The sequence below is a fragment of the Sus scrofa genome, chromosome X (genome assembly GCF_054392235.1).
Source record: "Sus scrofa isolate SSC_HxYL_T2T_F1_AM1 chromosome X, Sscrofa_HxYL_maternal_Yorkshire_Landrace_v2.0, whole genome shotgun sequence".
NCBI classification, from domain to species: Eukaryota; Metazoa; Chordata; class Mammalia; order Artiodactyla; family Suidae; genus Sus; species Sus scrofa.
In genome coordinates, this window is record NC_139401.1 from 124,330,423 (window position 1) to 124,356,382 (window position 25,960).

At 43.5% G+C, this 25,960-nt stretch overlaps 1 protein-coding gene across 5 annotated transcripts in view; it reads right to left on the reverse strand.

Annotated features, from left to right (window-relative positions):
* LOC110257820 (uncharacterized) overlaps positions 1 to 25,960 on the reverse strand; it is a 252,357-nt gene that overhangs the window by 131,955 nt on the left and 94,442 nt on the right. For all 5 annotated transcript variants that reach the window (XR_014835876.1, XR_014835875.1, XR_014835877.1 and 2 more), the window contains exon 2: positions 4,133 to 4,303. The gene's annotated coding sequence lies outside the window, so the exon portion shown is untranslated. The remainder of the gene's footprint in view (positions 1 to 4,132; positions 4,304 to 25,960) is intronic.

The window sequence follows — 25,960 nt, forward strand, 5'->3', positions numbered from 1 at the left end:
GCTGATTTTCTAATTCACAGTCTGAGCTTTGGTGGCAAAAGCCAGCATTTCCAGAGCTAAATGGGTGAAGAAGGAGCTGCTTGAGGAGGTTCTGGATCTCATTTCTTACTCAAACATCTCCCGAGCACATCCCCTGTGCAATACTCTGTACTACTCTGGCTGTGAAGCCAAGTAACAGGGCCAGGAGGCAGGGCCGACCAGTCTCCACCGTCTTACTAGAGAGAATCCACCCCCTCACTCCACGCTGTTTGGCAAAAGACAAAGTGATATCTTGTCATGTGGGTTTCTCACTTCAACTAGTTGCAAAAACAGGCTCTCCCCATTGGCAATTCTACAGTATCAATTGCCAAAATGTTTTTTTGCCACATGTCCTGTGGTGCAATACGCTGCTGCAACTTTGTTTACTCACCGAGTGATTGCCCCCATTCCCATGAGACACCCCTGAATTCTTCTTAAGATCTCAAAGCCCTCAGAGGAATATCACTCTATAAACCTGAATTTCTTCCTTGTGTACTTATTAACCCTGAAACCAACCCTTAGGACAGCAAATTATCAAATACACGAACCTCGCTTCTTGTTTGCTTATTTTTCCACTAAGCTCATTTGGAGGAGAACGGGCTGTGTGTGGGTGGTGTGACCATGTACCGACCCGTCCTGAGCGGGCACCACAATGACTGCGCTGGGCGGGGCAACATGTGACATCTGTGCTGCTCCCTCCTCTTTGGTCTTCCACATGCTTTCCTCGTTTTCTCCTTTAACTTCTCAACTGGTATTACGCGAGCCCCTTGAGTCACATGCTCCCGATCTAAAATAGTCCCCTGGCTTATCGCCCATTGTTCCCTATCTTCTTCACCTGCTTTATTTTCCTTCTTATCATTACCTGATGATATCATAAATATTGGTTTATTGTCTTTATCTTATCCAGTGGAATAAAAACTCCATTGTGTAAAGTATTTTGTTTTCACTGCTTTATCTCAGGACCTGGAAGAGAGTCCAATATACAGTCAGTACTCAATAAATATTTGTGAAGTGAGTGAATGATTAGATAGTGGTGGAGCAATGTTTTACGTTATGAACACACAGTACAGGTCAAAAGCATGTCTCTGTTTAATACCTTATTTGATCCTTATAATAACCCCGTGAGGTAGACAGAAAAGGTGCTGTTACCCTCATTTGATGCATTAGGAAGCTGAATTCATATACCACTTAATACCAGAGGGACTAAGTGATATGCTCAAGTTCACCGAGCAAAGCACAGGCAGAGTACAAACACATATGTCATGGTTTTCCCAAGCTTGGAGGCCAAATACTTTCCACCCACCTACTGTGCCTTGCGCAGACCTCTGTAGTCTCAGGGTAAGCGGGGAGGGTGGATGGGGATGAAGCAACCTGGGAGCCCTGGGATACTTCTTCCTTCAAAGGAGGAAGTAGTTTATAGTATCTTCTTCCACCTGGGACCCAACATCCCCCTCCATTCCAAGTGAAATGGGAGACTGGGCTGTGGGATGGAAATCCCGTGAAATCAGATTGTTGTGATCATTATACAACTACAGATGTGATAAATTCATTTGAGTAATTAAAAAATGGAAAAAAAAAGTGAAATGGGAGTTCCTGATGTGGCACAATGGGTTAAAGATCTGGTGTTGTCTTTCTGGTACTGTCTCTGGTGGCTCGGGTTGCTGCTGAGGTGCAGGTTCAATCTCCAGCCTGGTTCAGTGGGTTGAAGATCTGGCATTGCAACAGCTGTGGTGTAGGTTGCAGCTGTGGCTCCGATTCAATCCCTGGCCCAGGGAACTCCATATGCTGCCGATGCGGGGCCTCCCCATCCCCCAGAAAGTGAAATGATGAAGCAATGGATGAGAGGGCCGTGGCTTTTGCCTTAAGTCTAAGCCGTGGTGGTTTATCTGATTAGAGGGGGGTGGAGTTCCTTCATTTTTTAAAATTGAGTATCAAGTTTGGGGTGCACCTACCACCTCATAACCAATTTAATATGACAACATAACTGATTCATTCCTAGGAGAACAGATGTGTATATGATGACAAATTCTTTTGTCATCAACACAAAAAATGAAAACTTTAGAATGTTTCGTAAGTATGAAATGGAAACACCTCAATTATCCAACACTACCCAGAAATGACACATTCAAGATGGTTAAGTTTCCACATTAGCAAATGTGAAACCCTTTCAACACCAACCATAACTACTTAACTACAGTTTGACAGAAATCATTCTACCATCCACTGCCTATTTTCAGGCACTCTTAAATTAACATAATTTATGGTTCATTAAAGACCTACAGGCATTATTATATATGTGTTGATATTGCTGTAATAGATTGATACACCACTATTACTACTAACCACCACCACCACAGTGGCGGCAATAACAATATTTGTTGAATGTCATATGACACGCCAGGTGCTAACCTAAGAACTTGACATTTATTAATTTGTTTCGTTTCTGCAGCAACCATAAGAAGAGTGAGCCCCACTTTACAGATGAGGAAACTAAAGCATGGAAATGTTAGGCAACCTGCCCAAATTACAAAGGGAGGGCCCCTGATTTCAATCCACATATGGGAACAAAAGGCAAATACACGACCATAAGGTGTGATTTCAAGACCAAGTCCAGAAATCTCTATTTTCCAAGGGTACTTCTTACTCCCTTGTTGACAACAGCAACAACAGTGTGTGTGCGCGCACACACACACACACGCAGAGTTCACCCATCCTGTCACTGATACGCACCTCTGCTGGCATCATGCTGCCTTCACAAGCCAGGCTCCCCACTCGCACTGAGCTCCTCCCTGTTGGTCCCACTGTCCTGGGCCAACGTCTACTGTTCTCCTGCCACGTGACTGCTTTTCCCCTCCGCTGCCCCCACGGGACCCTCCGGCACCACAACACAGCGCTTGCTGTCTACTATATTCTGCCCCCACCCCCGCCCCGCTTTTTTTAAATTCTCACCATTTTTTCTTATCTCTTTTAGAGGCTCTGTTTTCCCTCCATCTCTTAGGTTTTTCACCACATAGTTTTGGGGCATTATTGCTAAGCAATGGGGCAAACCTAGGGCATCGAGGGCCACTTACCTGAGGCAAGAAAAGCACCTGATGCACAAATTCTAGACACCTTGCTTGCCTCACCCTCGTCCCAGCCTGTCCACCCAACACGAATGTTTCTCTTGTTGCTGTTACGAAAAGGCAAGATCTCTGATTCTAATTTCTGATATTTATTTCAGGATGAATCATCTCCATTTTCTCTCATTCGGGTTCAAGCCCATGCAATTCTTGATCCAAGCATGTCGTACTCCCCTTCAGAAGGCTATAAAACTGCAACCGTTGCAAGAGGGTGGTTTAAATGATTAACCTGATTGTTGGCTTCTGGGAACTCCTTCATTGGCCTGCACCAAGAGAAGAGACCCTGCCACTGGGCACTGGGTAGGGTAGACAATTATACCTGGGATCCCTGGGCTGAGCCCTGGGTACCCCCACTCCTGGTGAGCTACTGTATTCTCTCACACCTACAGTATCTATCTAGTGCCTCTTTGATGGCTCTTACTTAACCCTCCAGTTCCTGTGCCGGGACTAGAACTTTGTCCAAAGTTCTTGACCACCCTTCCTCCCCTGTGCCCCATATATCCAGCTCATGGCTCTCTGGGAGTCTACAACAAACAGATGGGTCACCTAGAATTCCAACACTGATTGTAGCCTCATATTGACTATTCCACTTCTTAAGATACCAGATGTCACAGTCACTGCTATTCCACAGAATCCTGACCTCACAGAAGACCCCAGAAGAACGCTCTCTGCCCCTGTCCCAAGTTCCCTCAGTCCCAGCTTCCTATCATTCCCTGATTTCCCAAGCTGCCTTCTAGCTGAGCCCACCCAAGGTAAAACTCTTAGCAGCCTAGGAACACATTTGAGCACAGTTTGGAGCCACAAAAGGGCAATGCTGAGAAAGGAGGAACTTTTGCTCCAGCACAAAATCATTAACTGAAGCAGCCTTGTCATCTAAGTACTCCAAGGTTTCTTAGACTTTTTAGCAAGTTACTAGTATTAGTCAGGGTCCTTCAGAGAAACCAAATGAATTTATTTACATTAGACAAAAAGATTTATATGAGTTATTAACTCACATGATTGTGGAGGCCGAAAAGTCCCAAGAGCTGTAGTTGGCAAGCTGGCAGCCCAGGAAAGCCAATGGTATAGGTCCAGTCTGAGTCTGAAGACCTGAGAACCAGCAGACTCAATGGTACAAGTTCCAGTCCCAGTCCCAGTCCGAAGGCAGGAAAAGACCCACGTCCAAGCTGGAAGACAGTGAGGAAGAGAGAGTGAATGCTCCCTTACTCAGCCTGTTCATTGTATCAAGACCTTCATGAGACTGGATGCAGCCCTGCTACACTGGCGAGAGCAATCCGCTTTACTCAGTCTACTGATGCAAATGCTCATCTCATCTAGAAATGCCCTCGCGGGCATACACCCAGAGTAATGTTTAACCAAGTACGTGGATAACCGTGGGCTAGTCAGGTTGACATGTAAAATTAACCATCCACAAGGCCACACCTTTTACAACTTGGCACCATATGCATCTCCTTAAACCATACTTAATCTCCAAATAAAGACCATAACAAGATCGTAACTCCACCTCCTACGATACAACCATGTGTGTACAACGGAACATGCACTAATCCCTTCCCCAGAATAGGAGCTAAAGTCCTTGAGTGATGTCTCTTATTTTTGATATCCCACAACTGAAATACTATGATGTAAAATTAACAATAATAAATACTATGATATAAAGTCAATATATCTTATGTTACATGATAAAAGAGTAAGAAAACAAGTAGTTATCTGCTTAGTGTATATGTGTGTGCATATGTATATATACACGTATCTATGTATACACACATATTCATAACAAAATAAGGAAATATTCATATAATTAGACTCCTCATTTCTACAACAGGTCACAGGTTCATAACTGGTATTCGTAACTGCCTCCTTCCACTACTCAGTAACAGTATTCACTGTCGGTGTACCCAGGTCTTTCCTCAAGGCGAACTGGCCTCCCTGTCACTGAAGAGGTTTTGGAGTCTATAAATGAGCTCACGTCTGGGAACTGATTAAGGGACCATGACTCTCTGTTTTGATGATTCAGGTTAAGATTTTTCTTCACTTGACCTAGCACGTTTCTGCTTATGCAAATCAAGTGAGAACTTAGTAGGTTTCCATAAACTCTCAACGGCATGTAACAAAAAGGCTTTCTTTCTTAGGTATATGTGTATTCAGTCAGGTGCGGTGATTCTGTTTGAAGCTACAGGCAAAGAACCAGTTTGCTGCATGTGCTTCACCTAGGGAGCCCAGTAAAAGGGGCGGAAGCCACCTGGCTCAAGTTCTTCTGGCAGGAGAAGCTGAAAACTATCAAAGGGGTGAGGAGAAAGATGCCCTGCCTCTAAGGTCTAGGCCTGGAGCTTCCACACTCCCGATTTCACCCATATTCCACTGGCCAAAGCATCAGGTATGGAGGATATTTGCAAACATTAGTCAAACGACTTCACACTGCTTAGATTTCCACAATCATGTAAGATGGAATATCAGGGAAAGGATTTACCCTCTGACCTGAAACTAGAGAAATGGCCAAAATATATGGGGAAAAAAAGCAATTTCTAAGACATTGCAAATGATGCAATAAAAGACAGTGATCCTTGAAATATGTTAAACAAATGAGCTGAGACTTATGATTTCCCGTGCTTACTGCCTGGGGGGAGTTTCCGGGCTGCCAAGCAGAGAGGGAAATCCAGGGAGAGGCCAAGAGTGCCCCTGAATTGAAGAGACAGAGAAAAAAAGTCTGGAGATGCAAAAAGGGCAAAAGTTTACGGGACAGAATAACAGACGAGAGAGAGCTGCAGGGTGAGAATTCTGGAGATCTGTTGAATCTGCAGCCGAGTACTGAGCAACCCGTGTGTGAAGAAACTACTCAAGACCACAGAAAGAACCACTCAGAATGTTCAGAGGAAACAATCCTTAGTGCTCGCAGAGATGGGAAAACTCGTAATTCATGAGCCACTGAGTAGAGCACTCAGAGAGGTTTTCCTCAGTGAGGCAAGTAAGCCTTAGACTAAACGCTGCTCTGATCCCACCTACCAAAGTTTACAAAATGAGACCAAAGGATCAAACTTTTCTGATTAACACAACTGTGTCCCAGTATAAAGCTCAAAAATATTTACAGGGATATTAAAAACTCTAGCACTGAACAAAGTAAAATTCAAAGTGTCTGTCACCCTATAAAAAATTACCAGGCACGCAAGGAACTAAGACCCAAAATCACACGAAAAATTAGTTTAAACAAATGACAGAGATGATAGGATTAGTAGGTAAGTACATCAAAACAGGTGTTAGTTAAAAAACAAACAGGGAGTTCCCGTCGTGGTGCAGTGGTTAACGAATCTGACTAGGAACCATGAGGTTGTGGGTTCCATCCCTGCCCTTGCTCAGTGGGTTAAAGGATCCGGCGTTGCCATGAGCTGGGGTGTAGGTTGCAGATGCGGCTCGGATCCCGTGTTGCTGTTGCTCTGGTGTGTAGGCTGGTGGCTACAGCTCCGATTCAACCCCTACCCTGGGAACCTCCATATGCCGAGGGAGCGGCTCAAGAAAAACACAAAAAGACAAAAAAAAAAAAACAAACAAAAAAACAAGCAAACAGGTGTTAGTTATAACTGTGTTTCATATATTTAAGAAGCTAGAGAAAATACCGAAGATATTTTAAAAGACCCAAATTAAACTTCTAGAAATGAAAATGACAACAATGTTTGAGATGCAAAATACACTGGAATTTATTAACAACAGGTTAGCCATGAAAGAAAAGATCAGAGGATTTGGAGAAATAGCAATAAAAGCTATCAAAAATAAAACACGGAGAGCAAAAAGATTGAAAAAAAATTGAGCAGAGTAGTAGCGAGCTTTGGGGCAAGTTCTGAGCCAGAGATCAAATCTGAGCCACAGCTGCGACCTCCACCACAGCTGCATCAATGCTGGGCCTTTAATTCACTGCACCAGGCCAGAGATTGTAGCCATGCTATTAAAGCGACAACACCAGATCCTTAACCTGCCCTGCCACAGTGGGAACTCATCGACTTAGGTCACTAAAAGACCAACAATGTCATTTGAACGTTTATAAATAGTATTTTAATTTTTTCAGCATTTGTAATTATAGATGAAATAGTTCATTATTATAGTTCTAGCCCAAAAGACTAAAAGACAATGAAGGCTATTAACTCCAATTAAATCTGGGGTCACAGGCTTAGAATGTATAAAGAAAAATTAATAAATTCACTTGCACAAGAGTAGAAAAAAGAAACAAAACTTGTTAGATTAGATAATAAGACAACACTCAATTATACCCTAAGTCATGTTAAATATAAAGACATATCAATTAAAATTAAAATAACGGAAAATAATATATCACACTAATAAACATCAAATGAAATGTGGAGTGTCTATATTAGTATCTAGCAAAGTGGACTTCAGAGCAAATAATATTACCCAAGATAAAGAAAATCATTTCCTAATGAAAAAGATCATTCATCAAAGATGTAACTATCCTGTTTATATATCTAATAACAGAATTTCAAAACATATGAAGCAAAAACTGATAGCACTGCCAGGTCAAATAGACAAATCCACAGTTTTAGTCAGAGATTTCAACACACTTCTCCCCAGAATTTTTAGAACAAGCAGAGAGAAAAATCATAAGGTTATGGAAGACTTCAACGACGGTCGTAACCAACTTGGCCCAATCAACTTCTGTAGAACCCCACTTAACATCTGCAGACTACACATTCTCTTCAAGGGTACATGGAACATTTATCACATACGCAGCCTTAATCCAGACCTTCATCTCATTAACCTGGGCTTTTATACCAGCCTTCCACCTGGGCTTCCTAACCCCAGGCTCTCATTCCCTTCCCTTCCCTTCCAATCCATTTTCCATAGTACCCACGAAATTACGTTTCTAAAGCACTCGCCTATTTTGTTTTATGCTACTTCTCTGCATTAAAATCTTTGATGGCTCCCTAGTGCTTAAAGACTCAGTATAGACATTTTTAAAGAAATAAAAATAAAAAATAAAAATAGAATACGGAAAGGCTTTGGAACCAGGCCTTGTTTTAACGTTCACTACTCACCACCTGTGTAACCTTGGACAAGATGTCTCATCTCTCTAATGCCTCAATTTCTCCATTTGTAAAATGAGTTGAATACCTGACATACAGGGCCGAGTAAGGCTTGTTGACAATGTGTTTTAAACAGTTAGCAAAGGGTGTGTAGCATACAGGAGGAGCCCCATCAACAGCAAACTTTCTTATCATTAATATATTATTAACATAGCTTAAAAAAGTATTCATACTCGTGCCCTGTGTTTCTACCAATCATTTCCTCCACATACGTATCAACACTGCAGCCACATCAAGTTACTAACTGGCCCCTAAATGTATTATGCAACTTCATAGTTTTATGCATTTCCCTGAATTCTTAACCTGTATGGAAGCTAGCATCTTTCTGTGAAGGCCTCCCACAACCTTCCTAAACATCTCGTGACCCTCTTCCCGAGACTCCTACAGCACTTTACACTTTGGGTCTATGCTAAGGCTTCTTAACCTGGGGTGCGTGGATGGACAAATCTGTGTGCTTGATTGCATGTGCGTATTTGTTTGCAATGAGAGCCATAGCTTTCCTTGGATTCTCAAAGGGATCTGTCACCCTATAAAGACAGGTACCAATGATTACTAGATCAAGTGCCTGCGACAGTAAATAGTAATCGGAACGTTCGTGCGTGGGCTCCCTGGTGCCAAGAACCATTCCTTATCCATCCTTTATGTCTTCGAGACCTAACATGCTGCCTGGTACACTATCAGAGCTTAATAACTGCTGGCTACAAATGAATAAGAACGCTCTTAACCAGGTATAAGAGGTAACTTAAAATTTGAGGTGTCTTTGATTACTTCCTTCCTGTGTTCCTTCTTCCCCATTTCAAATCCTTTTAGCCACCGCTCCAAAATCTGCCCAAATGATAGCAGTTATCTCAATCAATTCCTTTTTTTGTTCCCAGTACCACAGTTGAGCTCTTCAAAGTTAACTTTTCTACTTGGTTCCCCTTAGTCCCATCTCTGAAAATATCGCTTTGTAAATATCGTGCTCATGCTCAGCAGTGTCCTGCAGCAAGGTCCGAAGTTCCAAGTCAGACATTCAAGACCTTTCACTCAATCCAGCCTCCATTTGGTCCCTTTGAGGCAATTTCCAATCCAATCATACAGATCTAATTGTGGTTTCCTAACCAACACTTCACGCACTCTCTCGTCCAGGCTTTTGTTCTCTCTATTCCACCTTCCCCCTTCCCATCATCTGCCCTTAACTAAGCTCTATCGCTCATGATTTGGCTCAAGTCCCCCCTCCTCCGTGAAGCCTTTAGTAACTCCACAACTCAGGGCAAACCTCGGTCTCCCATGGACACCTGGTATACTTACTGAGAGGTTCATTCAAGTGAATGTTAGCAAGCCAAGCTAGAAGGGGTTAGCTCCCTCCTTTCTCCATGTTCTACCTCTCCGACTAGTCTCTCCGCTCTTGAGAGCCGGGATACCAGGTCTTCCGTTTCCCTGCGTTCCCCAGACACTAGCTGTTGCCCTTGACACAGCAGATCCTAAGTAAATGATTAGTGACGCCGACTGCGAACGAGGGGATGTTGATGATGTTCAGGATGCTTTCCTCCTCGGGGCGCCAGCCCTCGAAATAAAGGCGGAGCTTTCCTACTTGCACGCAGTCTAGGCCAACTACTCAGATAATTCCTCCTGTGAAGACGACCTCATGTTAAACAGAAAGGGGACATCAGTGCCAAAGACATCACCTATCTTCTGTAGAATAAGCGGAGCATGTGGATGAACATGCTACACACAGGCTGGGAGGGACCTAGGAACACGGCTTTTATTTCTTCTTGTCTGATCTTGTTCAGACAGGGAGTTAGATAAAGGCCCCTGAGGTCTGTTTTATTGTAAAGAGCCCTCATAAGATTGGCACAACCTTTCGGCCCACTCCCCTCTAGCTAGCAAACCCGCAGTACAAGAGGTACTGAAAGCGGCCTAAACTGTCTGATTTTCCTGTGCCCGTGAGAAAACGTTATGTTTTTCATGAGAGGAAAGCTTGGAACATTGGTGTCTCTAAGTTTAATTAAGTTGCCTTTGCTGCAACGCAGTGATTTCCAAGAGTCGATTGCCCTGCATTGTCTCATTCACACAGATGCTGTCATCACTGCTATGGTACCAATTTGGTTAGGGGATTTAGGGACTAAAAGCAAGGTACCCAAATATTGTAAGATGACATTGCTATGGGAAACCAGATCCTATCTTTGAACATCAAATTCACGGCCGTTCTTTTCATATTTGTGCAACAATTTTTTGTTTGTTGTCTGAGTAAGGTGGGAGGCATCAAAACAGAAACAGTTGTCTTCTACTTCAGGAACATATGCCGAGTCTTATATTTAGAGATTTATCAGGCAGTACCTTGTTGCTCATCAAATTATGCTTTTGTGTAGGCAGTTTTAAATGTATTTTAGAAGAGTTATGCCCTGTTTTTCAGTAACTGTATCCGCTTCCTAGGGCTGTTACAACAAAGTACCATAAACTGAGTTGCTTCAATTTATTAGAAATGTATTCTTCCTGGTTCTGGAGGCCCAAAGTCTAAAATCAAGATGTTGGCAGGGCCATGCTCTCTCTGAACTTTCTAACAGAGAACTGTCCTTGACTCTCCTGGCTTTGGGGAGCCCAAGGCATTCCTTGCTTATAGCAGCCTAACTCTAATCTCCATCTCTGTCTTCACACGGCCATCTTTTCTCTGTGTGCCAGTGTCCCTTCTCTGCCTAAAAGGAAACCAGTCATACTGAACTTTAAGGGCCCACCATACTCCTGCAGGACTTCATCTTAACTTGATGGTTCTGAAAAGGCATTATCTCCAAATAAGGTCACATTCACAGACACTGGGGGTTAGGAGCTGACCATAATATCTTTTTGGGAGTCACAATTTATTCCATAATAGTAACTAAGATACATATGCCCACTATTTATCTTTGTGATACACAGTGCACCACAATTCTTTAACTTGATTCCTATTTGATATGACCATGGCCATTTTCCCTGAAACCTCCAAGAGGAATACTTTTGTGTTGGTGAAACACTGGAGGGTGGGTTGGTTGGTTGGTTTTTTGGTCTTTTTAGGGCCGCGCCTACAGCTAATGGAGGTTCCCAAGCTAGGGGTCTAATCAGAGCTACAGCTGCCGGCCTCCACCACAGTCACAACCACACCTGATCCGAGCCACATCTGCGACCTACACCATAGCTCACGGCAACGCAGGATCCTTAACCCACTGAGCAAGGCCAGGGATCGAACCCACAACCTCATGGTTCCTAGTCGGATTCATTTCTGCTGCGCCACCACAGGACCTCCATCACTGGAGTCTTTAAGGGTGCCTCACGACTGTAATAAAGTGCCACATAACCATGTAGAAATAGGGTCCTGGGACCTTTTAGTTTATGAAGAAAGTATTTCTGAGACAGAGGTTAAGACATAGCAAGAGAAAAAAACAGATTAACCGAGAAAATAACATTGCATCAGTTCTTCAGTTTTAAAAGTCCTAGTGCTTGTTGCCAAATAAATCATCTAATAAGTTATTTCTTCAGAATAAATGGATTTTCCCCTAGCTGAACACTTTTTACAGATTAGTCAAGTCAGATAAAAAATCAAAAGCCAAAAAATATGGGAAGATTACACCAATAAAATGGTTTACAGGATGAATTTTTATGTAAGTCCTAAAGGTCGGAGCTATATCTTTGATTCCCAAATAGTACCAATAGCCATTAGACATGAAGTTACTTTCTCTTAGACCCAAGGAGGAGGAGCAGTGTCCTTAAAAATCAATTTTTATAAACCTAAGGGATAAAAAAATCCTAGCACATCTACCCTCCTCATTTTTGATCACTTGTCTCTCCACTTATACCCACAACGTATACCTGGGAAAGATTCGAAAGGGTGGAGGGACACTGCCATCATGCCAACTGCCGGTCCAAATCTCCCTTACCAATAAACACGATCTCCCCGTCCTGTTAATGCCCCCTAATGTTAAAAGGTAAGCAACAGTCAGAAAGGTCAGCAGTCTTTGCCAGTCAGATGTGGCATGGAAAACTGCGGAGAGAGACTGTTTTAACCAAGTACCCCTGTGGGCAGGAACATGTTAAATGAAGAAAGGTCAATTGAGGAAAAAAGTTAAGCATGAGTTTACTTAGTTGGAAGCAATGTTGCTAACTGTAAACACCCACGTATGTCTCCCCAGGAATTAAGTCAGGATCTGACTGTAAGTATTTGTTAAATGAGACACAGTGCAATGCAAATACACGTGCGCCAGATCAAAAGCAATGGCTTAACCCAGCAGGAGGAGGGAAGCGGCGATCTCAACATTGTTTCTCCAAACTAAAGCACTGCTTTTTGCTGGGTGATGTTCTCAACAGACGATTATGAGTTCCACGAAGAACATTCAGACAGAGAAAACTGTGCCCTCCGAGTAGTCATTTGTTACTCTGCTAACTGGGAAGCAAGAAGACGCACATATTTCCCAGATGCCCAAGAATGCTCAAGTCAGCAAGGGAAAAGCCCTGGTGTTTGCACAGAACAGGCTGAGATGGTCACATACGAGGAAAGGCGCTATGATCTGAATCTTACCTCCTCTCTTTGCTGAGCACAGGAAAGAAGAGGGAGAGAATGAAGCCGAAACACAATGACGGTCCACGGAATGCTCTTAAAACTTCCACGTTCTGAAAGTCCATTCCTTACTTGGTGAACTCAGTGAATTCAACTTAACACATATGAGTGCCTACCAGTGCTGGGTACTGCTAACACATATCAGGACAGTCCAAGCAGAGGGCAACTCCAAGTGCAAAGGCCATGGGGAAGTGTGTCTGGCATGTTTGAGAAACAGCGAGGAGGCTGGCATGGAGAGATGGAAGGGAAGAAAAGTACATGATGAGCTGGGAGAGGGAACAAGGGACCAGGTCATGCAGGGCCTTGTAGGTCACTATGAGAAGGTGCACCGTAGAGTTTTGAGGAAAGGAGCGCAGCAGTGAAGGAATCGCCCTGAGGCCAGCCTGTTCCAGGCAGGGTGGAGGAAGGGAGAACAGTGAGGAACTTACTGCAACAGTATAGGTAAAAGATGATGGGGATGGGGATGAGAAAAAGTTCTAAGATTCTAGAATGAAAGAAAGATGAAAGGGAGGAAGGGACAGAGGAAAGAATCAATTAGGGAAGGGTGAACATCATTTTCTGATGGATTGGGTGTGCAGCAGAGAATAATCAAGGTGAATTCCAAGGTTTGGGGCCTCATCGAACAAAAAAGAAGGATGGAACTGGTATGAAATTATACACAGAAGACTGTTAGTAGAGGACGTATGAGGGATGGGTGAAGATTATGAGTCCTGCTTTCAACATGTTAGTTTTTTGGTTTTGGCCACACCCACGGCATGTGGAAGTTCCTGGGCCAGGGATCCCAAGCTGTTGCAGTGACAATGCTGGATCCGTAACCTGCTGTACCACAAGAGAACTCCCTGGACATGTTAGTGTTGAGAGGGTTATTAAATATCCAATGAGCCATGCCACGTAGCAAGCTGGATATACAAGGATGGAGATTAATGGAGAGATTCAGGCAAAAGATATACATTTGATTCTTAAAAGGACATATAAATTCTTTAGATTCACGAGACTGGATGAAATTACCAAGGGAGTGAGTATGAATAAAGGAAAAAAGACGAAGGCCTCAGCCTGAGTCAGGCCAAAGTCAAGACGTCAGACGATGATGTGGAACAAACAAGAGAGACTGAGAGTGACCAACAGAGGAGGAGGAAAACTGAGAAAGCAAACCCTGTTGTTCTAGAAGCTAAGCGAAGAAAGTTTTTCCAAAAGGAGTGTGATCAACTGTGGCAAAGGCTGCTAACGGATCAAGTAAAATGAGGACTGAGAACTGATTACTGAATTTGACCTTTAACAAGGGCAGTTCAGCAAAGCAGTAGGGGTCAAAGTCTGTCTGGAGTGGGTTCAAGACAGAATGGGAAGAGAGGACTTGAAGACAGCTCCTGCAGACAACGCTGTGAATTCTCATGTAAATGGGAGATAGGCAATGGGATGAAACGTGGGGTCAATGGAAGACTCTTATAAACAGAGGAGTATTAGCATGTCTTTATGCTGATGAAAATGATCAACTAGAAAAGGAAAAAAACATATGAAGGAGAGGGTAAAATTTCTGGAGTGGTGTCCTTGAGCGTGTAAGAGGGGGGACAGGATCGAATGCGGAGTTGTAAGGGGCGGCTTTCAAAGCAATGGAAGTTCATCTCTAGTCACTGGATAGAAGGCAGAGAATACAAGTGCCCATGAATGCATGTGGGTAGATGTTTTGGTAAGAGTTTGCAGGTTTCTTCAGACCGCTTCAATTTTCTCAATAGAGTAGGAAACGAGAACACTATCTGAGAGAGAAGTTGAGGGAGGAGGTGTTGGGTGTTTGAGAGAGGAAAATGTGTGAAACAGTCATCTGGAAGAGTGGGCGTACAAATGGACTAGGGAAGAACAGTGGGATTGGTAGGCGGCACTAAGGACCCACTTGAGGTTCGTGAAACTAGTTAGCAAGGCTGTGTGTCTTCCCAGCCATGTTCAGTTGCAGAGTTGGATTTAGCGAGGACTGTGGTTTTGCCACGAGAGATGAAGGCAAGTGATTACAAGGTATCTACAAGGATCAACAGAATGATTGCGCAATTTAAGTTGGGGAAGGAAGAGATGAGCTAGGAAAGGAGCAGTGAACCATAGGAGAGCACACCGCAGCTGGGCTCCAAACTCCAACCCCCACTCTCAGAAGCAGAGCTGAAGGGGGGAAAAAAAAAGGCCATTGGGGTTTTATTAATAACCTTCAACTTGTAGAGAAATTGAATGAGGCGGTACAAAGGTCCCTGTGGGATCTCAGCAATGGCAGGCAGATCCAACAGGATTCATAACCTTTTCCAAAGCAACATGTTAAGGCAAAGCCGACACAAGTGAAATACACCTCTGACTGGATAGACGGATGCTGACGTGTTCAGCAAGATCCCAAAAGAAAGAACCTTCGACCCAGGTTTCTCTGCAAATACCCACACTGCACCAGCCAAGCTCTCCACCAACAACCCCAAGTCACCTAAGAGAATTATCCTCCAGCACTGAGACGACAGACACCACCACCCAGAGCTCCCACTGTTTAAAAGACGAACCTACACAAAGATAACCACCACTGACTAGTGAAGGTTTGCACAAAGCCGCCAATACGAAGCAGGAGGGAGACGTTGAAGTACAAAGCAACCACCCAACATGCTGCTGCAGACAAAGAGGAAGGGAGGGGAATGGAGAGAAGCCTCAGCACATCTGGAGGGAAACCAAATAAGAAAAGAGAGCCGTTTTTAAATTTTTTCTGGAAGGACTTCATGGTAAATAAATAAAAGAGGAATTAAAATAGAAGATAAAGTCGGAGGACAGAGATGGAGGAACTAAGAAAATAAAAACTAAAATGCTCCAAATACACATTGTAAGACATATGTTGGAAATAGCAATAGCATGGATTGAGTGATGGAAAGATTTGAGGTAGCAAAGGTGGATAGAAGCGTCCAGATCCCGGATGGCAAGCCCAGTTCATGGGGGGAGGGGCTTTCTCACCACCACCAAGCAATTCTCTGGACACCAACAGGCTGTCCTAGAATTCAACTCAATTCTGACACCACATAGCTGGAGACACAGTATCACATGCCACAGCGTGAGGGCTCAGTCCTACAAGACCGCCCAACCCCTTCCATTTCAGAGGCCAGCGGCATTTAGGTAACCACCTGTGCTTCTGACCGACTGGCTATAAATCAGAGGTTCCCATGACCCCCTCCCTGGGTTTGTTTAATTTGCTAGAATGCCCCCCAGAACTCAGAGAAACAGTTTACTTATCAAGATTATAGGTTTATTACAAAAGGATATAACTCAGAAACAGCCAGATGAGAAGCCCACAGGGCAAGGTATGGGGAAAGAGCTCGGCACTTCCATGCCCTCTTGGAGTGCCCTTCTCCCCAAATTCCTATGTGTTTACTAACTGGAAAGCTCTCTGAGCCTGGTCCTTTGGGGGTTTTATAGAGACTTCATTATAGAAGGCGAGATCAGGTAAGACTCTGACCAGAGGCAACTGATTCAACCTCCAGCCCCTCTCTCTTTCCAGGAGGTCAGTGGGGTGGGACGCAAGTTGCAACCCTCTTGTCACAGGATCAGTTCCCTGGAGACCAGCCCTTATCCTTAGGTGACCTAGAGGCATTCCAAAAGTCACCATTCACATAACAAAAGATACCTAAGCGTTCTCTTACAAAATTCCAAGAGTTTTAAGCGGAGCCCTTTGCAACACAGGGAAGACAACAAAATATGTATTTCTTATCATAAATTACAATATGACAGTGTATGGCCAGGAAAAAGACATTACATAACTAGAGAAAAGACAACATATATGAAGGACAGATCAAGATGACCCAACAATGGGGTCTCTGAAATAAGATACATTTCTGAGAAGGAAGAACTGGACCTTCTGGTCAAAAGGGCACACTATCTATCAAGAAACACGGACACAATGAAACCACCATCAAAACATATTCTGGTTGTTATTAAACCTGAAGTATGAGGAAAACCTACTTGGGTATTCAGGCAGAAAAAGCAAGTTATCTACAAGGGGGGACATCTAGGCCTCAGCCTCTTCCCTGGAAACTTTTGGTGCTAGAAGACAAACCAAAATCCTCAAACAAAGGACATGTGACTCTGAAATGCTTTACCCAGACAAGGTGTTCAAGCATAAAAGTAATAGGCAGATATACTCAAACATGAATAAATTACTTAGGAAATGTAGCCCAAATGAGCTCCTCTTAAAAGAAATACTACTGGATAATGAAATTCAGCCAACCCAAAGGGGCGTCGAATGATGAACTCAGGACAAGACAAGACAAAGTAATGGGACAGTAAGCACCGAATCCAATTAAACTAGAACTTAACTGAGAGACTGTGACTGCACAGTAACAAGGTAAATATTAAAAACCCTGATGATAGAAAACCCAGACAAGCAATCAAAACTGAGAAGTGGAGGAGAAGGAAGTGAGAAGTGGTGAAAGAACTAAATAGCTGGTCTTTTGAGGTCATTTATACTGTCAAAAATTGAAATGTGGAGTCCCTCCTACAACAAATACTACTTCAGTCTCTCGATGATCTTTAGAACCTGTTTTCTTAAAGAGATCTTTCAGGAACCAGTATCTCTTATGGCAAAGAAAGTTTTACGTAACATTCAGTGATTTCTCCAGCTCTATTTTATTTCTCTTTTATTAAATTCAAGAAAAATAAAATATAATACTTCTATTATTAAACTAATATCATGCTTCTATATGATCCAATTCTTTTAAAATTTGTTTCTATCTGAACATCTACACATCCATTCATCCTTCTTTTTATCTATAATAGAAGCCACAAAGTGTAATAATATCAATCATTTCTGAGCACTGAGGTTTGAGTTCTTTAAAAAATATTATATTCCTTGTACTTTTTGTACTGCTTCAATTTTATAGCTAGCCTGTGTCATTTTTATAAAAAAAAAATTCATTCCTATTAAAGGGTGGCTCTGTGACAAAAAGGAAAGGGAGAAAAAGCTGGGCAAATATTTATTTTTGACCCTAAAATGGGGCTTTAACTGTTAAGTCTCTCATGTCAGAACAACTTTACAGCGTCATCACTTAGGGCAATTTCAAATTGATTTAAGTTATTGAATATGTGCTGCCTGTACTATTCCAACATGTAATTCTTTCTCCTCCTGCTTGTGGTGAAACAAACCCTGGCCAAGAGAACACTGACAGAAGACATAAATTATCCTGCGAGTTAAAAAGGGTAACCAAGGCTTTTTTTTTTTTTTTTTTTTTTACTGCCTACAGCAGTGGTGCAGGAATTGTGCAGAGAAAAGCAACCTGGTAGCAACAGCTCTGCAATACTCTACTACGGGCTGCTGGAGATCATGGCAACTGCCTAGGCTTTCTATCATTCTACATACAAGACCATATCATGTGTCATACATGGTCCTAAGCAGAGCCTGAGAGAGACAACGTCAATCTAGAAGCATGCAGAAACAGCATACTTCTGAAGCTGTAGGTCAAGTGATACTGGATCATTTTTATATCTAGACTTACAAACCCGAGATGACCTCCTAGCCCGCTAAACATATAATAAAAGTGTGTGTCCCATTGAAATATTCATTAGACTGGGAATCAAGTTTCTTCCCCTGAAGACCTGGCAAGTCTTGCCCCAAGGGTGGGACCAGAGGCCTTCAGAAAGGAATTTTCCCAGCAGAAAAGTTGCAAAAACAATAGAGTTCACGTCTACCCTTTATCCAGCTTCCCCTACTCAACATCCTACACAACCACAGACAATGATCCAAACTAGGAAATCATCATTAGGGAAACAGTATTAACTACATGCCTTATTCAAGTTTCGCCAGTTTTTGCCATTAATGTCCTTCTTCTGTTTTAGGATCCTACCTTGCATTCAATTAGTTCTGTTTAGTATTCTTCAGTCTGTAACAATATCTTAGAATTCGTCATTCATAACCTGGACTCTTGAAGAGTACTGAGCAGTTAATTACAATAGAGGCCTTAATTTGAGTTTGGCTGGTGTTTCCTCATGGCTAGATTGAGATTACTTGGCATGAATGCCACAGAAGTCATGTTGTGCCCCTCAGGGCATCGTATCAGGAGGTCCATCATGCCCATGTGTCTCACTACCCTTGATGTTAATCTGGATCAGATGGTTTAGGTGGTATTTGATTGGTTTCTCTACTAGAAAGTTAATATTTTCTCCCTTTGCAATTGGTAAATATCTTTGAGATATTCTGAGACTATGCCACTATCGTGTTTCTCCTCAAATTCTCACCTATGGATTTTTCTTTTATCCATTGATGGATCTTATTGTAAATACCTATCACTGTGGTATTTGCCTAATGGTGATTCTGTATTTTGCTCATTCCTTCAACATGTATTAATTAGGATTCTTCTGTAAGGAACAGCTCCCCATTCTCCTCTATTACAGACAATGTTTGTGTCCCTCTAAAATTCATGTGTTGAAACCCTACCCTCTTATATGATATTAAAAGGTGAGGCTTTCAGGAAGTAATCAGGACTAGAAGAAGTATTAGTGGCTACACAAGAATCAAGAAGCAGCTTGCTGCTCTCTTTCTGCCATGTGAGGAAACGAGAAGTCAGCAGTCTATAACGTGGGGAGGGGTCCTCACCAGACCCTGACTACGCTGGCACCCTGACCTTGGATTTCTAGCATCCAGAACCGTGAGATATAAATTCATGTTCTTTATAAGCCACCCAAGTTTATGATACTTTGTTATAGCTGTCCAGATGGACAAAGATATCTTTCATTTATTTATTCATTTATTTATATCAGTATGGACAAATGGATATTTACTTCATTTCATCCTATAGGTTATATATAATAGAATACTATCATCATTTATTTTATTGCTCTATTTGTCCCAGATCTGGCCACTGGGAGACTTATTAGTTTGAGTCCTTTTGACTTTTTTTTTTTTTTTTTGTCTTTTTGCCTTTTTCTAGGGCCACTTCCCGCAGCATATGGAGGTTCCCAGGCTAGGGGTCGAATCAGAGCTGTAGCCACCGGCCTACGCCAGAGCCACAGCAACACGGGATCCGAGCCGCGTCTGCAAACTACACCACAGCTCACGGCAACACTGGATCCTTAACCTACTGAGCAAGGCCAGGGATCGAACCCACAACCTCATGGTTTCTAGTCAGATTCGTTAACCACTGCACCACGACGGGAACCCCATGACTTGCTTTTTTTTTTTTTTTTTTTTTGTATGAACATTTTCTTATTTTCTGGTACTACATCATGTTCCAAGTTTATCTTACATTTTCTATTCTCTAGCTCTGGGATCAGTCACTTCTCTGAGGAAATCTTGGTTCCTTTTACTGGAAAAATGCATTTAGAAATCAAGGTCTGGGCACCAAGTGTGCTTACTGCTAATGGGTTGTCCTGAGTTCTCAGTCCTTTCAGAGAATAAAGCTAGAAATAGAGGCATGTATATTAACCCATCTATAAGAAATGTCAATATCTATTTCTATACCTATCTCTCTGTATAAGAGCTATGAGTTTATACTGATACCTCTGAACCCAAACCAATACCTTCATTCTTTCCTTATTGGTAACTTCTTCCTGCACATACAAGAAAACTGGCTCTCATTATCAACAGCAGATTCATTTTATTTGCTTGATCTGGATCACATAAAGTTGTTAAGGATTGCTAAACAAACTAGAAGACTGAACTACTACCAGCCCCATAATCATGGTTAACAAAGCTTATAAGATTTATCCTACAGAAATTACTAAACAATACCCTGCGAATAACAGTTACCAAAAGGTATGCAGTATTTCGTACAGTTTTTGTCTTTAGCCTTACCATCACCAGCCAAGAAGTTGCTGTATTAGTTAACTATTGCTACATAACAAATTTCCCTCCAAATTTAGCAACTACAACCCACAAACATTCTTCTATTTCTGTGGGTCAGGAATCTGGGCATAGCCTAGGTCGACCCCTTTAGCTCACGATCTCTCACAGGCTGCAATCAAGGTGTCAAGCAGGGCTGCATTCATCTCAAGCTCACTCATGTGGCTGCTGGCAGGCCTCAGATCTTCAATGGCTGTCAACTGGAAATGTCAACTCCTGGCCACAGGGACCTCACAACATGGCAGCCAGCTTCTGTCAGAATGAGAAAGGAAAAAGAGTGCCCAAAACAGAAGCCCTTTCTGTGCTCTAACTTCAGAAGTGACATCTCATCCTGTCTTCCACGTTCTTTTCACTAGAAGCAACCAGTAAATCCAGACCAACTCAAGAATGGATTACATAAGAGCACGAAAGCCAGGATGAAGGGATCACCCAGAGCGATCCCAGAGGCCACCTGCCAAGGTTACTCAGGGCAGCTCCTTTCTCCCCAATTCCCTTCAGTGTGGTTATGTTACTCATCTGAAATGCAGTTAGGAATACTCTCTGTAAATACAGTGGGAAAACTATTTGTATTCCAATTCAGTTTCCCTTCCCCTCGTCTTGGCTGATTTAAATTATCGATTCATTTTTGGCAGGATATAGGGAACATTTCCGCAGTTCTAAGAACAGAGCTATACAAAAAGATCAACTCTGAGAAGTGTCGCTGCCTCCTCACCCTTGCTACCTCGTGGCCATTCTGCCCTTCATTCCATGCCCTACCCTGCAGGTCATCAGCCTCCTCAGTTTCTGGTTTATCCCTCCTGTATATGTTTTACTGCAGATAGGTGTACATTGTCTAAAATCCCTTTCTTCTGTACCTAAAGGGTAGCAGAATACAGAAGTCTCTTCAAGTCTGTGTTTGTTTTCTTTTTACGGCCACACCTGTGGCATATAGAAGTTCCCAGGCTAGGAGTCGAACCGGAGCTGCAGCTGCTGGCCTATGCCACAGCCACGGCAACACCAGATCCAAGCCATATCTGTGACCTACACTGAAGCCTGCAGCAACACCAGATCCTTCACCCACCAAGCGAGGCCAAGGACCGAACCCGCATCTTCATGGACACTATGTCAGGTTCTTAACCTGCTGGGCCACAACAGGAACTCCTGTACTTTTTTTTTTTTTTTTTTTTGACTTGAGTATATCCTCTAAATTATTCTAAATTAGTTCATCAGAATCTCCCTCACTTTTTTCTGACCAGTGCATAGTATTTCAGGGTGTGAATGTGTCACAGTTTTTCAGCTACTCAGGGAGAGGAATTTTGGACTATCTGCCCTTTTTTTAAGTGATTTTTTTTTTCTTTAATGGCTGCACCCGTGGCAGATGGAAGTTCCCGGGCCAGAGACTGAATCCGAGCCACAGCTGTGGCAACGCTGGATCCTTTAACCCACTGCACTGGACCAGGGATCAAACCTATACCTCTGCAGTGACCCGAGATGCTGCAGTCATATTCTTAACCCACTGTGCCATAGCGGGAACTCCCAACTATCCGTTTTTGACCAAGAAATATTCTAATATTTAAGGATAATTTTAAAGTAACAACTAGGGAAGAAGACTGTGTTTCCCCTAGGCTACTCTGCAAATGAGAAGAGCAATGCTTCAATTCTCTTTGCCTGCTAAGGCTCAAATGGAACTAGAATCTCCACACACTGCCCATGGCCTGGTGAAGAAAAACACGATTTTGAAAATAGCATAGCAATATGTAAGAGCCACTTCCTTTGACTCGCTAATTCAACTCATGGGAATTTACTCTAAGAAAATAAATTAACAGAGGGATAAATCCTGAAACAGAAGATTGTTCATAGAAAATATACAGTCCTCAAAAACAGAGAAATAATCTAAACATTCAATAAGGGATGGCCTAATAAATTAGGAGCCATCAATACAACAGACTACTATATTGCAACTAAAAATAATTACGCTAACCATGCAGATCAGAATGGTCTTAATATACATTAGGTGGGGAAGCAGGATGCAAAATACTTATGATCACGACACTGCCGAATTGAAAACAGTAGCTGGGTGTAGCTCTGCCAAAGTGGGCTGATGCTGGGAAGCGGCTGCTCTGTCTGTCAGTACCTTTCCCGGTTCCTCCTGCATCCTCATAGAGGCATGTGGTTGAGTTCCGGCTAACAGAACTGTGTAGAATTTATGTGAGCAACCCCCCTGCCTGGTCCATACATATCTCCCATGTCTGCCAGCTGGATGTCAGTACAAACAAATCATGTGCTGAAGGGAGAAGGATCCCTGTCAGAGTCCCTGTGCGTGGGATGGAACCTCACCCCACCACTGCCATTTGGCTTTAAGAAGCAAAGAGAAAATACCTAATACGATCGATAAGCCGCCGAGCCTTATCAGGGGGCCACGTGATGCAAACTTTTCTTTAATGCTAATATTTTAACATCTGTTAATAAAAAATAATGTAACACTCTCATCTGTAGGAAAAAATTAAAAAGCAAGCGAGTTATTGGTAGTCTCTCCTGTGGCCCTCTGCATCAGGAGATGGCCAATGAAAGCCAAACCTCCACTGGACAGCTGATTATTCTAAGCAGTCTCAGAACGCTCCTGGACAGGGGCTGGAAAAGTATTTCTGTTCCTTCGACTCTCAACTCGCTGTACTCACAGGGCTACCACAGCCAACAGGACTACAATCGTCTAGGAAGCCGAGAGTGTCAGAGATTTGGGCTGTAAAAGATGACTAGCAATACACCAAAACATCACCTTAATCCCATTGTTCGAGCAGAGATGTATTAGACAGAACAGCTGCCTTGGGCCTGTCGGAGCTTGGCTGACCCGGCCCTCCAGACCCTGACAGGAGGAGGCCACGGGGCTGTGCATCACCAGCCTCAATATTCGCGACCACAGCCAAGTGCAGCCTCGCATCTCGTTAGAACTGCTACCAGCTGGCCTCCTGTGCCTTCGTGAAGGGAGTGCTAGTGGCTTCCTACACATTCAAAGTCAAAACGTGGACAAGCCAAAGGAGCAGCTAAAGAAGTCTATTATAAATATTAAAAAATTTCTGTATAATACAGTGTCTTGACAGCCTAAAAAAAAAAAAAAAAAAAAAAACTTTCTGGCTGGAAAAAAGCCTGCCCCTCCAGGGGCTAGTCAATTCTTAGCAATAATAAAGCGTCCAGACCGAAGCATCTCTTTGATGTGTAAAGCAACTAATCCGGAGCCGCATCTCCTCTGCCCGGCTCTGATCACCCCCCACCCCCCCGCCAGAGACAATGCGCCTCTGTCTTCATCACCCAGTGCCAGGTGCCAGGCAAGGAGGGACCCCCCCCGAGAGCCCAAAGTCCAGGCAAAGTCCTCAAATGAGCCCATCCGAAGCTGCTCACCCTGCCCTGCCCTGCCTTTCCCACAGAAACCGCAGTCAAGGCTGCAGCCTAAACCTGCCCTCCCTCCTGTCCTCTGCCTCCTGTCCACCCTGGTGTCTTTCCTAAATGGCCCTGCGGGTGGTGCTGGGCCTTCCCGTCTCAGGCGCCTGTGAGAACGATAACCTTTGTTTCCCTGAGCCTAGCCTGTCTCCTCCTGTGGCTGTACCTGACTAACCATCTCATATAACAAATACAAACAAGGAAATTATATCCTTTAAAAACCCAGATGAGGAGTTCCCATCATGGCACAGCGGAAATGAATCTGACTAGGAAGCACGAGGACACAGGTTCGATCCCTGGCTTTGCTCAGTGGGTTAAGGATCCGGCATTGCCGTGAGCTGTGGTGTAGGTCACAGACAGGGCTCAGATCCTGAGTTGCTGTGGCTGTGACGTAGGCCGGCAGCTACAGCTCCGATTCGACTCCTAGCCTGGGAACCTCCATATGCCATGGGTGGGGCCCTAAAAAGACCAAAAAAAAAAAAAAAAAAAAAAAAGATGAAAGCTCACTCCTTTCAGAATGCCACCTCCACTCAACCTCTCTCCCGCAACCACAGCGAGAGAAGAAAATAAAAACAAAAAACAAAAAAAAATCCTGACTCCTACGAGCTCTTAGGATTTCGTCCACGTGTACCATGGCTTGTTGTAATAAGTTAAGTACCTCTCTTGTCACCCTTCCTGCAAGTTCCTTCACTAAAGGAACTTGTGTGTTTTTCATTCACCACCTTCCCCCACCCTCTCATTTCAGAGCCCAGAAAAGGGCCACACGAGTCCTCTATCCTCACTGCATTTGAAGTCGATGTGCAAACATCTAATCGGCCAATGCATTTCGACCGGAGAACACTCTCACTTTCGCAAGCCCCTCATCGAAACACGCCGATGTGCTGGGAAACCCGATAAATCGTTCATTTGTTTTCATTCAGGGAAATTTTCCACACAAATGTCTCTCCTGATTAAACGGACTATATTGGTCAGTTCAGCCTTTCTCATAAGTCAGATACTTAAAGAAAATTATTATGTAGTACCGAAGAGCTGATTCGACTGGTCTCCTTTCCAGTTGAGGTAGCCAAGTGTGCAAATCGTCGGGGGCTCAGTCTCCCCTCTTCCTGCTGTAGGTGGATACAGTGACTCTCCTTCTTTGACTCCATTACAGCTTTTAGGTAACCTGTGGCGTGTTGCTAAAATTTCACTCATACAGTCTTCAGAAAACACTGAGCTATTATGCCCATTTTACAGATAGAGAAACCAGGCTCAGAGAAAGAAGTTCATTGATTCTTCCTACGCTGTGCGGTAAGGAAATTACAGCACGGGGATCTGAAGTCAATTCTGATTCCCAAATCCATTAGGCCAGGACTTGTCCGCGGGGTGGGGGAATCCAGGCCTGTGTCTGACTGGTTTCTCCCTGTGGAGCAGGTCCCCTCCTTCAGCTGGAGCAGCCGCAGCGTCAGGGACCACAGGCCAGCAGGCTGGAAGCAGCAGGGCAGTCAGTCTGACAGAGGAACAGATGAGGAGATGGAGACGGGGCCTCATCGGTCGCGAGGAGCGGCTGCGAATGGTCGACACTGGGAGACTCCCGCTGTGGCAAACCAAACCACACATGGGTCCATCTGCGCCCTTCCCAAACGCCACGAAGTGAGGTAAGGGATTAAAACCAGGACACAGGGACGAGAACACAAGGGTACAAGGAAGAGGAACATTCAGAAAACAAGATACACTCTTACGGACTAAGACTTTCTAGCAGGATTTGTTTTAAAGACCACAGAAGGGTTGGAAACTCAAGTTGAGACCATCTGATGTCCTTAATGCAGACAGGATGGCTGGTCAGAGGAGGCTTGAAACGGTTCACCTTTAAAAAGAGCAGAAGCACTTAAGCAGTTGTCAAAATGAACTACTGCCACGGGCCTCTCCTGGCTGCCAGCCC